The sequence below is a fragment of the Otolemur garnettii genome, unplaced genomic scaffold (genome assembly GCF_000181295.1).
Source record: "Otolemur garnettii isolate 467f Iridium unplaced genomic scaffold, OtoGar3 scaffold00016, whole genome shotgun sequence".
NCBI lineage: Eukaryota > Metazoa > Chordata > Mammalia > Primates > Galagidae > Otolemur > Otolemur garnettii.
The window spans coordinates 30,041,515-30,054,564 of NW_003852411.1; the positions used below are offsets into that span (position 1 = coordinate 30,041,515).

The window sequence follows — 13,050 nt, forward strand, 5'->3', positions numbered from 1 at the left end:
GTATCATAGCTCCCAGCAACCTCAAACTCCTGGGCTCAAGTGATCCTCTTGCCTTAGCCTCCTGAGTAGCTGGGACTATAGGCACCTGCCACAACACCTGGGGAGTTTTCCTATTTTTAGTAGAGATGGGGGTCTTGTTCAGTCTGGTCTCAAACTTCTGAGCTCAAGGGATCCTCTTGCCTCAGCATCCCAGAGTGCTAGGATTACAGGCGTGAATCACAGTGCCTGGCCTAAGAAATTAAGTTATGACTGTACAGATGATGTATTAGTTTAAGCCAAGGAGGAACAGCTGTCTAGCTATGGCTAACAAAAAATCCTAAGCAGTTTGAAATTTTTTTTTTTTCTTCTGAGACAGGACCTTGCTCTGTCACTCAGGCTACAGCATAATGGCATTATTATAGCTCAAACTCAAATTTCTGGGCTCTAGCAATCCTCCTGCCTCAGCCTCTAAGAGGTTAGAGTACAGATGTATGCCACCACACCCAGCAGTTTTTCATATATATATATATATATATTTTTTTTTTTTTTTTTTTTTTTGTAGAGTTGGGTCTTCCTATGTTGCTCAGGCTGGTCTTGAACTTTTGGTCTCAAGCAATCCTCATGCTGCAGCCTTCTCAAATATTAGGATTACAGGTATGAGTCACCATGCCATGGGACCCTTTGGTTTAGCTAGTATTGTACTCCATTTCAGCTCAGGAAATCTGCTCAGCTCTCTTTATTGGCCGAGTGAACTCCAAGGGCTTCCCAAAAAGAAAATATCCCCCCATATGGATTGATTAGTTTAGGAACAGTTGGCCAGGCAATTATTCCAACGTTTGGAATTTGGAAAATGTGGTTAAGTTCGGGTTCTAGAGAAAAGGATTGAGTCTATGAGCTTTGTAGAGAAAGGATTAATCTGGAAGGCCTAAAGAAGATAAATCCCAGCCCTTTGTCTTGCCATTGTGAGTGATGGAAGAGTTTTTTCCCCTATAGGCTGCAATGAGAAGAATGGACATTATGCTACACTAAGGCAGTCCTTAGCATAGATTCTCTTGTCTAATCCTCTAAATTAGGGTGAGTTAGGTATGGAGAGGAGAGGTGGGGTCACGGAAAGGAGCTGGCACCACAGTGTCAAGACTGCTAGGTGTCTAGCCACTTCAGGGTGTGTGTATGGAGGGAAAACAGTATTCAACTTTAAGTAGAGCTCGTGTCTGCCTCTTTTGTGTGGCACATCCCCATTACATACATCACTGCTACTTCTGTCCTGATGACTATTCCTCTGGAAAAAACTGAAGAGCAATCTGTGAAGAAAATGAGGATACAGGGAGGTTGTTTATAATGGAACAAGTGTTCCAGGGGAATAGAAGCAAAAAAAAAGGTCAGAAGTGGGTTAATTTTGGCTTTTTCTGACCAATACCTCTTCCTTTCAATCTTCTAAAGTAGAGATGTTTATTCTCCCACTGTTGCAGAAAGGGATAACAAGACGTAAACCTTCCCTTTACCATTCAATACTAACTTCTAAGCTATTGTATTTCTTTCTTTTTTTTTTTTTTTTGAGACAGAGCCTCAAGCTGTCCCCCTGGGTAGAGTGCCATGGCATTACAGCTCATAGCAACCTGCAACTCCTGGGCTCAAGCGAGTCTCCCGCCTCCGCCTCCCAAGTAGCCGGGACCACAGGCGCCCACCACAACGCCCGGCTATTTTTTGGTTGCAGCCATCATTGTTGTTTTGGCGGGTCCGGGCTGGGGATTCGAACCCGCCACCTCAGGTGTACGTGGCTGGCGCCTTAGCCCGTTGAGCTATAGGCGCCGAGCCAGCCATTATATTTCTATGCTCTTGCAAAGATGCTTTCCCCTTTGAAGCTTATGCTCTCTGGTTCCACTGCCCTTCAGCCTTCAGCAGCTCTCAAATAATCTCTGTGCTCTTACTATCATTCTGGGGAGGTTTTAGGAAAACCCACAAAATACAATTTTTTTTTTTTTTTTGAGACAGAGCCTCAAGCTATCCCCCTGGGTAGTGCCATGGTATCACAGCTCATAGCAACCTCCAACTCCTGGGCTCAAGCGAGTCTCCTGCCTCAGCTTCCCAAGTAGCTGGAACCACAAGCGCCCACCACAACGCCCGGCTATTTTTTGGTTGCAGCCGTCATTGTTGTTTAGCGGGCCCAGGCTGGGGATTCGAACCCGCCACCTTAGGTGTATGTGGCTGGCACCTTAGCCGCTTGAGCCACAGGTGCCAAGCCACAATTTTTTTTTGTTATTATTTTTTTCTTGAGACAGAGTCTCACTATGTTGCCCTGGGTAGAGTGCTGTGGCATCAGAACTCACAGCAACCTCAAATTCTTGGGTTTAAGTGATTTACTTGCCTCAACCTCCCTAGTAGCTGGGACTACAGGTGCCCCCACAACACCCAGCTATTTTTTGGTTGTAGATGTCATTGTTATTTGGCAGGCCCGGGCTGAATTCAAACCCACCAGTTCCGGTGTATGGGGCTGGCGCCCTAGCCACTGAGCTATAGGCGAGGAGCTGTACAATTTTTTTTTTTGAGACAGAGTCTCACTATGCCACCCTCAGTAGAGTGCTGTGACATCTTAACTCACAGCAACCTCAAACTTTAGGGTTCAAGTGATCCTCTTGCCTCAGCCTCCCAAGTAGCTGACATTACAGGTGTCCTCCACAATGCCCACCTATTTTTAAGAGATGGGTCTCACTCTGGCTCAGGCTGGCAAAGTACAGTTCTTTTTATTTTATTTTATTTTTTTGAGACAGAGCCTCAAGCTATCCCCCTGGGTAGAGTGCCGTGGCATTACAGCTCATAGCAACCTCCAACTCCTGGGCTCAAGCGAGTCTCCTGCCTCTGCCTCCCAAGTAGCTGGGACTACAGGCGCCTGCCACAACGCCCGGCTGTTTTTTGGTTGCAGCGGTCATTGTTGTTTGGCGGGTCCAGGCTGGGGATTCAAACCCGCCACCTTAGGTGTACATGGCTGGCGCCTTAGCCGGGTGAGCTATAGGCGCCAAGCCAAAGTACAGTTCTTGACCTCAACTTTTACTCCTTTCAGTTCCTTAATATCACCATTTCTAGAAAATTAAGTTTTCTCAATAGTACAGGGTCACAGTAAGGACTGGGAGACAGTAGTGTTCTTGTGTGTGGTAAGATTGGTGATGCCAGACCTAGCTGGTGTGGACTTCAAGTCCCACTGACTGACTGGCACCAGTGTCAAGACTGCTAGGTGTCTAAAGTATAAAGAGAATAGCATTGAGACTGGATTGTCCACTGACACTTATGGGGAAGGTTCACAATCTGGATTTGACTCTTGTGCCAAGCTTCCAAGAAACCTGTGCTTGGAGCTAAAAGCACCTTTCTCATTAGCTGCCCCTCCGGGGGACATCTGACAGTAATGACAACTTTCACTCCCTTAAAATATTCTTCTTTCTTTCTGATTCTGTGACAAATCCTGTCCCAGTTTTTTTTTTTTCTGTTTTCTCTCCAAGTTTTTATTCCTTTTTTTGAGACAGAGCCTCAAGCTGTTGCCCTGGGTACAGTGCCGTGGCATTACAGCTCACAGCAACCTTCAACTCCTATGCTAAAGTGATTCTCCTACCTCTGCCTCCCAAGTAGCTGGGACTACAGGCACTTGCCATGATGCCCAGCTATTTTTTGGTTTCAGCCGTCATTATTGTTTGGCAGGCCTGGCTGGATTCAAACCTGCCAACAGAGTTGTTCTGTGGCTGGTGCCTTAGCCACTTGAGCCACAAGCGCCAAGGCCGTTTTTATACTTATTCATTGTCCCCCCCCCCCTTTTTTGAGATAAGAGTCTTATTATGTCGGCCTTGGTAGAGTGCCGTGGTGTCACAGCTGATAGCAACCTCAAACTCTTGGGCTTAAGCGATTCTCTTGCCTCAGCCTCCCAAGTAGCTGGGACTATAGGCGCCTGCCACAATGCCCGGCTATTTTTTGGTTACAGTTGTCATTGTTGTTTAGCAGGCCAGGGCTGGGCTCAAACCCACCAGCCTTGGTATATGTGGATGGGGCCTTTACTCACTGAGTGATGGGCACCGAAACTCATTGTCCCTTTTCAAAGATTATCCAAGGGTTTCTCTTCCACTTGTGCCTTAAATGTTGGAATTCCCCAGAGCACTCTTCTGAGGAGCAAATCTGTTCTCTGGGGAGCAAATCCAAATCTATGGATTCAACTACCACAGATATATTGATGCTTCATAATTTCTGGCCTACACATTAAGTTTTTTTTCTTTGTAGAGACAGAGTCTCACTTTATAGCCCTTGGTGAGTTCTGTGGTGTCACAGCTCACAGCAACCAGCGATTCTCTTGCCTCAGCCTCCAGAGTAGCTGGGACTACAGGTGCCCACCAGAGTGCCTGGCTATCTTTTTGTTGCAATTTGGCCGGGGCCAGGTTTGAACACACCACCCTCAGCACATGGGGCTGGCACCCTGCCCACTGAACCACAAGCAGAAGTTTTAAAAATGGCACCCTACCCACTGAACCACATTACAGTAGTTTTAAAAATTTTTATCTATGCCCGCTGATCAGTGGATAGGGCGCCAGCCACATGCACCAAGGGGTGGTGGGTTCAAACCAAGCCTGGGCCAGTTAAAACAACAATGACAACCGCAACAACAACAACAAAAATAGCTGGGCATTGTGGCCGGTGCCTGTAGTCCCAAGCTACTTGGGAGGCTGAAGCAAGTGAATCACTTAAGTCCAAGAGTTTGAGGCTGCTGTGAGCTGTGATGCCATGGCAATCTACCCAGGGTGACCCCCAAAAAAAGTTTTCTATGAAAGTATGTGTGTGACAGCAGGGCACTCTACCCTGTCACACTCTACTGAAGGTAACAAAGTGAGACTGTTTCAAAAAAAAAAAAAAGAAGGAAAGTAATATATGTACAGAGTAAAAGAAATTCAAACGATAAATATGGGTGTAAAATAAAAAGTAAAAGTCAACCCTCCCAGGCCCACTTTTTAGAGTTAATTTTTTTTGGCACTTGCTTTTTCCCCCACTTACTATATTTTTCTACTAAGTTTTAGATCTGTATAGTAACTATCATTAGGACATACCTATCTAGCTATCTTACAGGTACCTAAAACTTTCTTTTTCTTTGGAATTCTCCCTACTCAACATCCTGTTAGCCTCCTTACAATCAAGGACTATTAAAAAAATTGTCTTTATACATTGTGCTTTTCCAGTTCAATGTGGTTTCTACCACCGCATCCATGACATAGTTTTCTCCAAACTACTAAATGTCTTCCTTGTTCCAAAATCTAATGGACACATTTTAGCCTACATCTTACCTGATCTCTCGGTTACATTTAATATTTTTACCAGTTTCCTTGATACTTCTTTCCTAATCATCCTCTTCCCTTTCCGTTTGGCCCTTATCAGTATCCTCTTAAAAGCTTCTTTTCCTCCTCCCATCCCTCCCACGCAGGTATCCCTTCTCTAAGCCATCTTCCCCATTTAATGGGTTCAATTTCTTTCTACCTGCACTCCTTCCCTAGGACAGACCACCATTTCTTGCCTGGATATGAGCTTCCCCATTGTTCTCCTTGCCTCTAACTTTGTATTTTCAATCCATTCTTCACTTGGTAAGCAGTGATCTTTCTAAAATCCAAATATAATTGTTCACAACTGTGGATACCTTTCGAAGCCTGTTCTGCTCTTAGGATAATAACCAATTAAATTCCAATGCTCTGGTCCCTCCCTCTATATTACCTCTTTCTTAAGCCATACTAACCCGTTTCCAGAACGTAGTTGTATCACCCCTCACCCCACGCCTGTCCCAATTCCCAAAAGTCCTTCAGGAATCCGCAGAGGCGAAACTTCCTAAGGTAAAAGGGCGTTCAAAAGGCAAACGCTGAAAGAATGAGTTCCGAGCGGCGATCTTAACAACGCTTTCAGCTCTGGCTCAGGGTTTACGGAACGTCCGGGTTACCAGGAAGCTCAGAGCAAAGGTCAAATCCAGCTCTTGACCCTTCTTCCAAATTCGCGAGGCAATCTGACTCCCATGTAATTCTGCCCTTATGTGTCATGGCTGCCACCCCAGTCGTTCAATGGGTCTTGAAGTCGCCACCAGCCAGCTCTGGCGCCATTAATATTTCTACATTCAAGAATGCTACCCTCTCCGAGCTCTTCCTACCGCCCTAAGACGAAGCTGCGTTGCCAGCTTGCCCCAAAGCAAGATGGCTGCCAATCTCTATTCTCTCCTCCCAAAGTGAAGCTATTTACTCCTCGCTTAATGCCGCTGCCAGGCTGCCCTCACCTAGTATGGCTACTTCGGCTCATGCCTCACTATGGTCTCGAAGCCGCCACTAACCGGCCAGGTTCCGGGAGGATGGAGCCACCCCCGCCCGCCTCTCCCCTCCCCCACGCCCGCGGCGGCGGCGGCGGCGGCTGGAGCCCGGATGCGGCGCCGTGAGACAGGCCCGGGAGAGCGGCACGGATGGATCCAACATGGCGGCGCCGAGCCTGAGCCGAGAGTGAGGCGGCGGGGCGGCCGGAGTGGGGAGGGGGAGTCGAGCGGGACGGGGCGTCGAGTGGGACGGGGCGGGGCCGGGCGGGGCCGCAGAGGGCTTGGGGAAGGAAAGTGGAGGGGGAGGCGGTGGCGACGTCCAGCCCGAGAACCTCGAGAGGGAGGTGACGGGACGCTGCGAGGTGGGGGAGGGGAGTAGCCGAGGGGGGCGTGCAGGGGAGATGGCAACTGTGGGAGAGGGCAGGGGTAGGAGCATTGGGAGGGGCGTAAACAAGGACCGAGACTGGGCCAGGCCAGGGGTATTAGAGAGGCCGAGGTAGGGAGTGGGGCTGTGATCCGGCCGGATTGAAGGGGATAGGAGTAGGAGAGAGAGGCTGAAGGTGCCAAGGGGAAGGGGGCTTGTGGCATGTGGTTGGAGGGAGGACTGGACTCTTGTGAGGGGTGTCGTAAGGTGGTGGGCAAAGGTGAGGCTGGACTTCAGACGTTTTTTGGGGGGAGTTGAAAGTGTTAAATTGGAGGTGGGAGGGGGAAGGGCCCAGGGGAGAATTTGGTTGGAAAAAGAGAGGACGGAGGTTTGGGGAATGGAAAGAGTGTCGGTGTAACGAGGTAATAGAGAAAGTGAGAGACTGGGAGGAAAGTTTGGGAGGAAGGGAACGGGATGAGAGATAGGACAGGGGAGCTGCACGGGTGATAGAGGTTCAAGGGTTTCCCTTTCCCAGTGGAAAGGAAGAGAGCAGTTAAGCAGCATCAGTTGCAGCCAATTCTAATTGCCAGGTCCTTAGCTTTTAATAGGGTGGGAAGGGCAGCAGGGAATGGTCATGTGGGTTTGGAGAATTGGGGTTGGATGAGGATTCGACTGGATTTGCTTTCCAAAAGTCTCCTTAGCTTACTGTTCACTTGTTTTTCCTGGTTACCAAAAGAAGGGAAAATGGGGAAGCTGGTGTTGCCCGAGTGTGGAGGAGCAAAGGACTTTTTCTAGTTTTTATCAGTTAGCAATACAAGAGCAGGGAAACAGACATAGCTATATTGGAGCCCTGTATATATAGTGGAGACTCTTGAAGTCTGAAGAGGAAACAGAAAAGACAGGATGGCATCTAGGCAGCCAGGCTAATTAAATGAATGCTTTAATTTCCAGACCCTTTTGCTGTTTTAAGTGCTAGGAGGAAGGGGGTCAGTATGCGGTCCTGTATATAGAAAAACTTTCCCTGGTAAAACATAGATGTATGAGTGGATGCTGCCCTAGTGGATATTTTGTTCTCATTGTGTGCTAGTTAAGGGAAAGGACTGAAAATAGAATTTGGAGGATGGTTGTGGTCTCATAAGTGAAGTTGATGGGAAGAAAATTCCTTTTTTTTGCTGAAACCATTTATCTTGTAATTCTCTCTAAAGATGAAAGTTAATATGTAACAAAATAGATGAAATAAAGAGTTGAATTTTCCCTGAAGTTAAGGAATTTAGGACCTTTCTTATTATGAGCCATGGAGACTGGAAATTCTTGGAGTTGGTAATGTTTTGTGAATTGACTAGCAGAGTGAGGGAAGCCTGTGGACTTTGTTGGGGGTAAGTTCTCGATTTGGAGTGGATCATCTTACTAAAAATGGCTTTGGCTAGTCTGTGTTTTTGCAACAGATTAATTCTATGGGCCTTTGAGGCTTCAAAATAAAATTTGCAAATTGACTCTCCCCTCCCCCCATTTGTTTTTGTTTTGCTGCTGGCTTTGAAACTTGTGCTAGGAAGAGACCTGGGAAATTAAGTTTCTTGCAGAGGTAAGTCTGTAACTTTTTACTGTTTTCAGACAATGGAAGGGAATGGAAAAGTCCCAGTAGATGCCAGGGAAAGTGAGGTTTTACTCACCTACTGAGTGCATAAGATCCGTTGCAGTCACTATCTCTTTAGCTTACTTACTAAAGTAGCAGGAGATAGCAGAAGAGGGGAAATTAAGTCTTGACATAAGCTCTCACCTTTGGTTTGCTGTCTTCTTGGTCAGCTCTGAGGGAAACATTTTTTAACATGTGGAAGGCTGTACTTTATTACATTGTCTACTAAATGTTGCCCTGAGAGGGTTGTTGAGGCACCCTCCTTCCACAGGGAAGGCTTTTCTTCTAGCTTACTCTTTTTTCCAGCTGTTCAGGGTTCCTGGAATCTTTCATTTGAAAACACGCTGTAATTCTGACTTCCAGATATTTGGTTACATTTTCCTAGTCCCATCAGCAAGAAAGCTCTTTATTACTCTTAGCCATCTTTAAGATTTTCTGTGTAGTTTTCATTTCATGCTTCACGACATCACCTTTTTTAGTCTTTTGCATGACTTTTGTCTAAGGACTTCTGAGAAAATCAAATATTAGTTCTCCCTTGAAAATAGAGATATCATCCCTGTTGGGAAGAGACTAGTTTTTATTTCAGTCTTGATGATTTCAAGCTATCACTCTTTTTTTCTTTTTAAAAAATTTCTTCTGTATGGCTTTCCTCTGAGGACTTCTGAGAGAATCAAGTATCTTAAAAAAGTATAAATATCATCCCTGGTTGGGATGATACTAGACTTTGCTTGGAAGTGGAAACCCAATAGAGAGCAACTATTCTAGAGAAACTCCTATAGATACATAGATTGTCAGTTGGCCCTTGGCTGACTTGGACTTTCATAAAGAAAGAACAAAAAACAGGCTGGGCGCAGTGGCTCATGCCTGTAATCCTAGCACTCTGAAAAGCAGAGGTGGGTGGATTGCCTGAACTCATCAATTCAAGACCAGCCTGAGCCAGAGCAAGACCTCGTCTTTAAAAAATAGACAGGTATTGTGTGGTAGGTTCCTGTAGTCTCAGCTACATGGGAGCTGAGGCAAGGGGGTTGCTTGAGCCCAAGAGTTTGAGGTTGCTGTGAGCTGTGATGCACCACAGTACTACTGAGGGTGAAAAAGTGAGACTTTTTCTCAAAAGAAAAAAAAAAACCTCCAAGAACTCTAGGAAATAGAGCAGTTCATCAGAATCAAGAATTATTCTTGGGAAATTTTGTGGGGAAAACTCATGCCACTATCCCATATGGAGTCAGACCAGTCCAATGGGATCAGGACTCTTTTTACTGGAGTGTTTGTCTTGGGCTATGTGTTGCATATACCAAGACTTCAGTTTGTTCTAATTTGTTTAGAGGGGTATATTTTCACCACTATTGCCATAGATTTTGCTGAACTCTCTTGCTTCACTGCTGCAGAAAACTGAATATATCTTGGTTTAAGAGGAAATTGGTCATATTCTTCTAATGCCGAACTTAGATGGATGCCTAGAACCCCATCATATGGGTTGCAGAGTGAGTGAACTCACTATCCTAGATGATAATTAAGTGGGAGGGCTGTGTATTAGCCTGCCTGCCTGTCTGTCTCCTGACATTTCTCCCAAGGACATAGCTTTGGGAAACTCTCATACTTACATGTTTTAATTTATTGAAGAAGCAATATAAATCTGATCAGCAATCTATTAAGAGTCTGCTACTGGTTTAGTTCAGGACTTTAAAAGATGGCTTTGAGGCTTAGGAGTAGGAATCTTATAGAGGACTGCAAGACAGTCCTCTTATTCTCTTATTCCCACAGAATTCCAGACTGAACTAGGTCATAGTAGACCTCCTGGGACAGGGCAGAAGGGAGTATAGTAGCCTTACTACCTGCTGTGCACCTAAATGGCAACAGCAGGTGAGAGAGGAGCCAGGGTTGGAGTAGAATGAAACACCTGAGTGCTAGTGGGACTTAACAGGTAAATGAGTATGTGTCTGACAAGCCTTTCTTTTCTTCTGGAATATTGTTTGATGGGTTCAAGGGACCAGATGACTTCTTTGTCGAAATCTAGTGGGGAAAGTGACATGCATTTTGGGCCTTCATCATGCTCCACCTAAAAAAACATTTCTCATCTGGATGGTGCCTGTGGCTCAGTGAGTAGGGCGCCATCCCCATATACTGAGGGTGGCCGGTTCAAACCCCGTCCCGGCCAAACTGCAACAAAAAATAGCTGAGCATTGTGACCAGCACCTGTAGTCCCAGCTGTTTGGGAGGCTGAGGCAAGAGAATCGCGTAAGCCCAGGAGCTGGAGGTTGCTGTGAGCTGTGACAGCACTGTACTCTACTTAGGGTGACAAAGTGAAACTCTGTCTCCTAAAAAAAAAAAGAAAAGTTTCTCATCAGTATTATTGACAGTTGGGGCCAGGTAATTCTTCGTTGTGGGTGACTGTCCTGTACATTATAGGATGTTTGAAAGCATCCCTGGTTTCTTTTTTTTTTTTTTTTTTTGAGACGGAGCCTCAAGCTATCTCCTTGGGTAGAGTGCCATGGCATCACGCTCACAGCAACCTCCAACTCCTGGGCTCAAGCGAGTCTCCTGCATCAGCCTCCCAAGTAGCTGGGACCACAGGCGCCTGCCACAACGCCTGGCCATTTTTTGGTTGCAGCCATCATTGTTGTTTGGAGGGCCCGGACTGGGGATTCGAACCTGCCACCTTAGGTGTATGTGGCTGGCGCCTTAGCCGCTTGAGCCACAGGCGCCAAGCCAACATCCCTGGTTTCTACTCATTTCATGCTGGTAGTAACCTCACTTTCCCACCAGGCATGATAATCAAAAATGTTTCCAAACGTTGCCAAATGTCCCTTGAGCGGCAGATTTGCCCCTGAGAACCACTGACCTATAAACTGTGAATCAGTGATAATTCCTAGTACCTTGGATGATTCAGTCTGCAGTCTAGGACTTAAAAAAGGTGGCTGAGTTTGTTTTGCTTTGTTTTCTCCTTTTCAAATGTAGGGAGGTAAACTTCAGTGGATTGAGGCACTATAATTAGGACTATAGTCCTTTCCCATATTTTGCCTCATTTTCCAATGGCCGGGTATGTGGGGATAATAGTTCTTCATTTCCTGGGGTTTAAGAGGTGGTTTAAATTAAGAAGCTGCGGAGGGTTGCTGAGTGGGTAGGGCGCCGGCCCCATATACTGAAGGTGGTGGGTTCAAACTTGGCCCCGGCCAAACTGCCAAAAAAAAAGAAGCTGGGTAGCAAACTGTTCTTCTTACTGGTTGAATGTGAAAACTGCCCATTTGCTTTCTCTTAGATTCCCCATAATCAACAGCTGGTCAGAAGGAACAGGTGGGATAGGAAACAAGGAGAAGTGCATGGGCCCTAAGGAAGCTCAATTTTCTCATGTTGCCTACTATGGGCAAGAACTTACTTTCCTGGCTTGGTGTGGTTGGCTCATGCCTATAGTCCCAACTACTCCAGAGGCTAAGGCAGGAGAATCACTTGAGCCTAGGAGTTCTGTGCTGCATGAGCTATGATCCTGCCACTGCATCTGCACTCCAGCTTGGGTGACAAAGCAAGACGACATCTCAAAATAAATAAATAAAAGAACTTGTTTTCCTTTAGCATCTTCATTTGTACCCGTGACCATAGCAGGTGAAATGGGAAGGAGAGAAAAGGAGAACCAGTCAGTAGTTGAATAGCAATTTCCCAGCTGTTTTCCATGCTTTGGGTGGGGCATTGGGCTCTCAAAACTATATATTGGTTGTATTTCCTTTTCCTCATATTAAAAACCATGGTATAGGATTAAGTGATTCCAGAGTTTACCTATTTTTTCTTTCTCTTTTCTTCTCTTCCCTCCTCTTCCTCTTCTCTTCTCTTTTCTGACAGAGTCTCACTCTGTTGTCCTGGCTAGCTTGCAGTGGCATCATCATAGCTCTTTGCAGCCTGAAACTCCCTGGCCGCAAGCAACCTTCCTGCCTCAGCCTCCTAAGTAGCTGGGACTACAGGTGTGTGCCACACATCCAGTTAATTTTTCTATTTTTTGTAGAGATGGCACCTTGCTATGTTCAGGCTGGTCTGCAACTCCTGGCCTCAAGTGATTCTCCCAAAATGTAAAACATTATAGGTGTGAGCCACTGTACCCAATCTACCTCCCCTTTTCTTTTTCTTTCTTTTCTTTTTTTTTGAGACAGAGTTTTACTATGTAACCCATGGTACAGTGCTGTGGTGTCACAGCTCACAGCAACCTCAAACTCTTTGGCTTAAGTGGTTCTACAGGTGCCTGCCACAACGCCCGGCTATTTTTTTGTTGTAGTTGTTTAGTTGGCCCAGGCCGGGTTCGAACCTGCCACCCTCTGTGTATGTGGCTGGCGCTGTAACCACTGTGCTACGGTGCCGAGTTCCTTTTCTTAAGGATTTGAGTTTTTCTGTGCTTACATTTTAGGTTTACTGAGGAAGAGAGGACTAGGTCCTACTTGCTATCTTTAGCTTTCTGAGTCCCCATCAGGTCTACTCTTCTCAAGTAGCTTATCTTTTTTTTGAGACAGAGTCTCACTATGTCACCCTGGGTAGCGTGCCATGGCATCACAGCTCACAGCAACCTCCAACTATCAGGCTTAAGTGATTCTCTTGCCTCAGCCTCCCAAGTAGTTGGGACTACAGGCGCTTTATTTTTTTTTAGATAGAGTCTTACTTTGTTGCCTTTGGTAGAGTGTTGTGGCGTCATAGCTCACAGCAACCTCAAACTCTTGAGGATCTCAAGTGATCCTTTTGCCTCAGCCTCCCAAGTGGCTGGGACTACAGGTGCCTGCCACAATGCCTGGC

The 13,050-nt window shown here is 46.1% G+C and overlaps 1 protein-coding gene across 2 annotated transcripts in view; it reads left to right on the forward strand.

The window, feature by feature from the left end:
• Nucleotides 1–6,341: 6,341 nt before the first annotated feature.
• The window catches only part of DEDD (death effector domain containing), a 13,326-nt gene continuing 6,617 nt past the window's right edge, over nucleotides 6,342–13,050 (forward strand). The window contains exons 1-2 of one of the 2 annotated variants that reach the window (XM_012802659.2): nucleotides 6,610–8,026; nucleotides 8,200–8,232. The gene's annotated coding sequence lies outside the window, so the exon portion shown is untranslated. Of the gene's footprint in view, nucleotides 6,474–6,609; nucleotides 8,027–8,199; nucleotides 8,233–13,050 lie in introns of those variants that run through there. The other variant, XM_003785779.2, reaches the window with a different exon arrangement.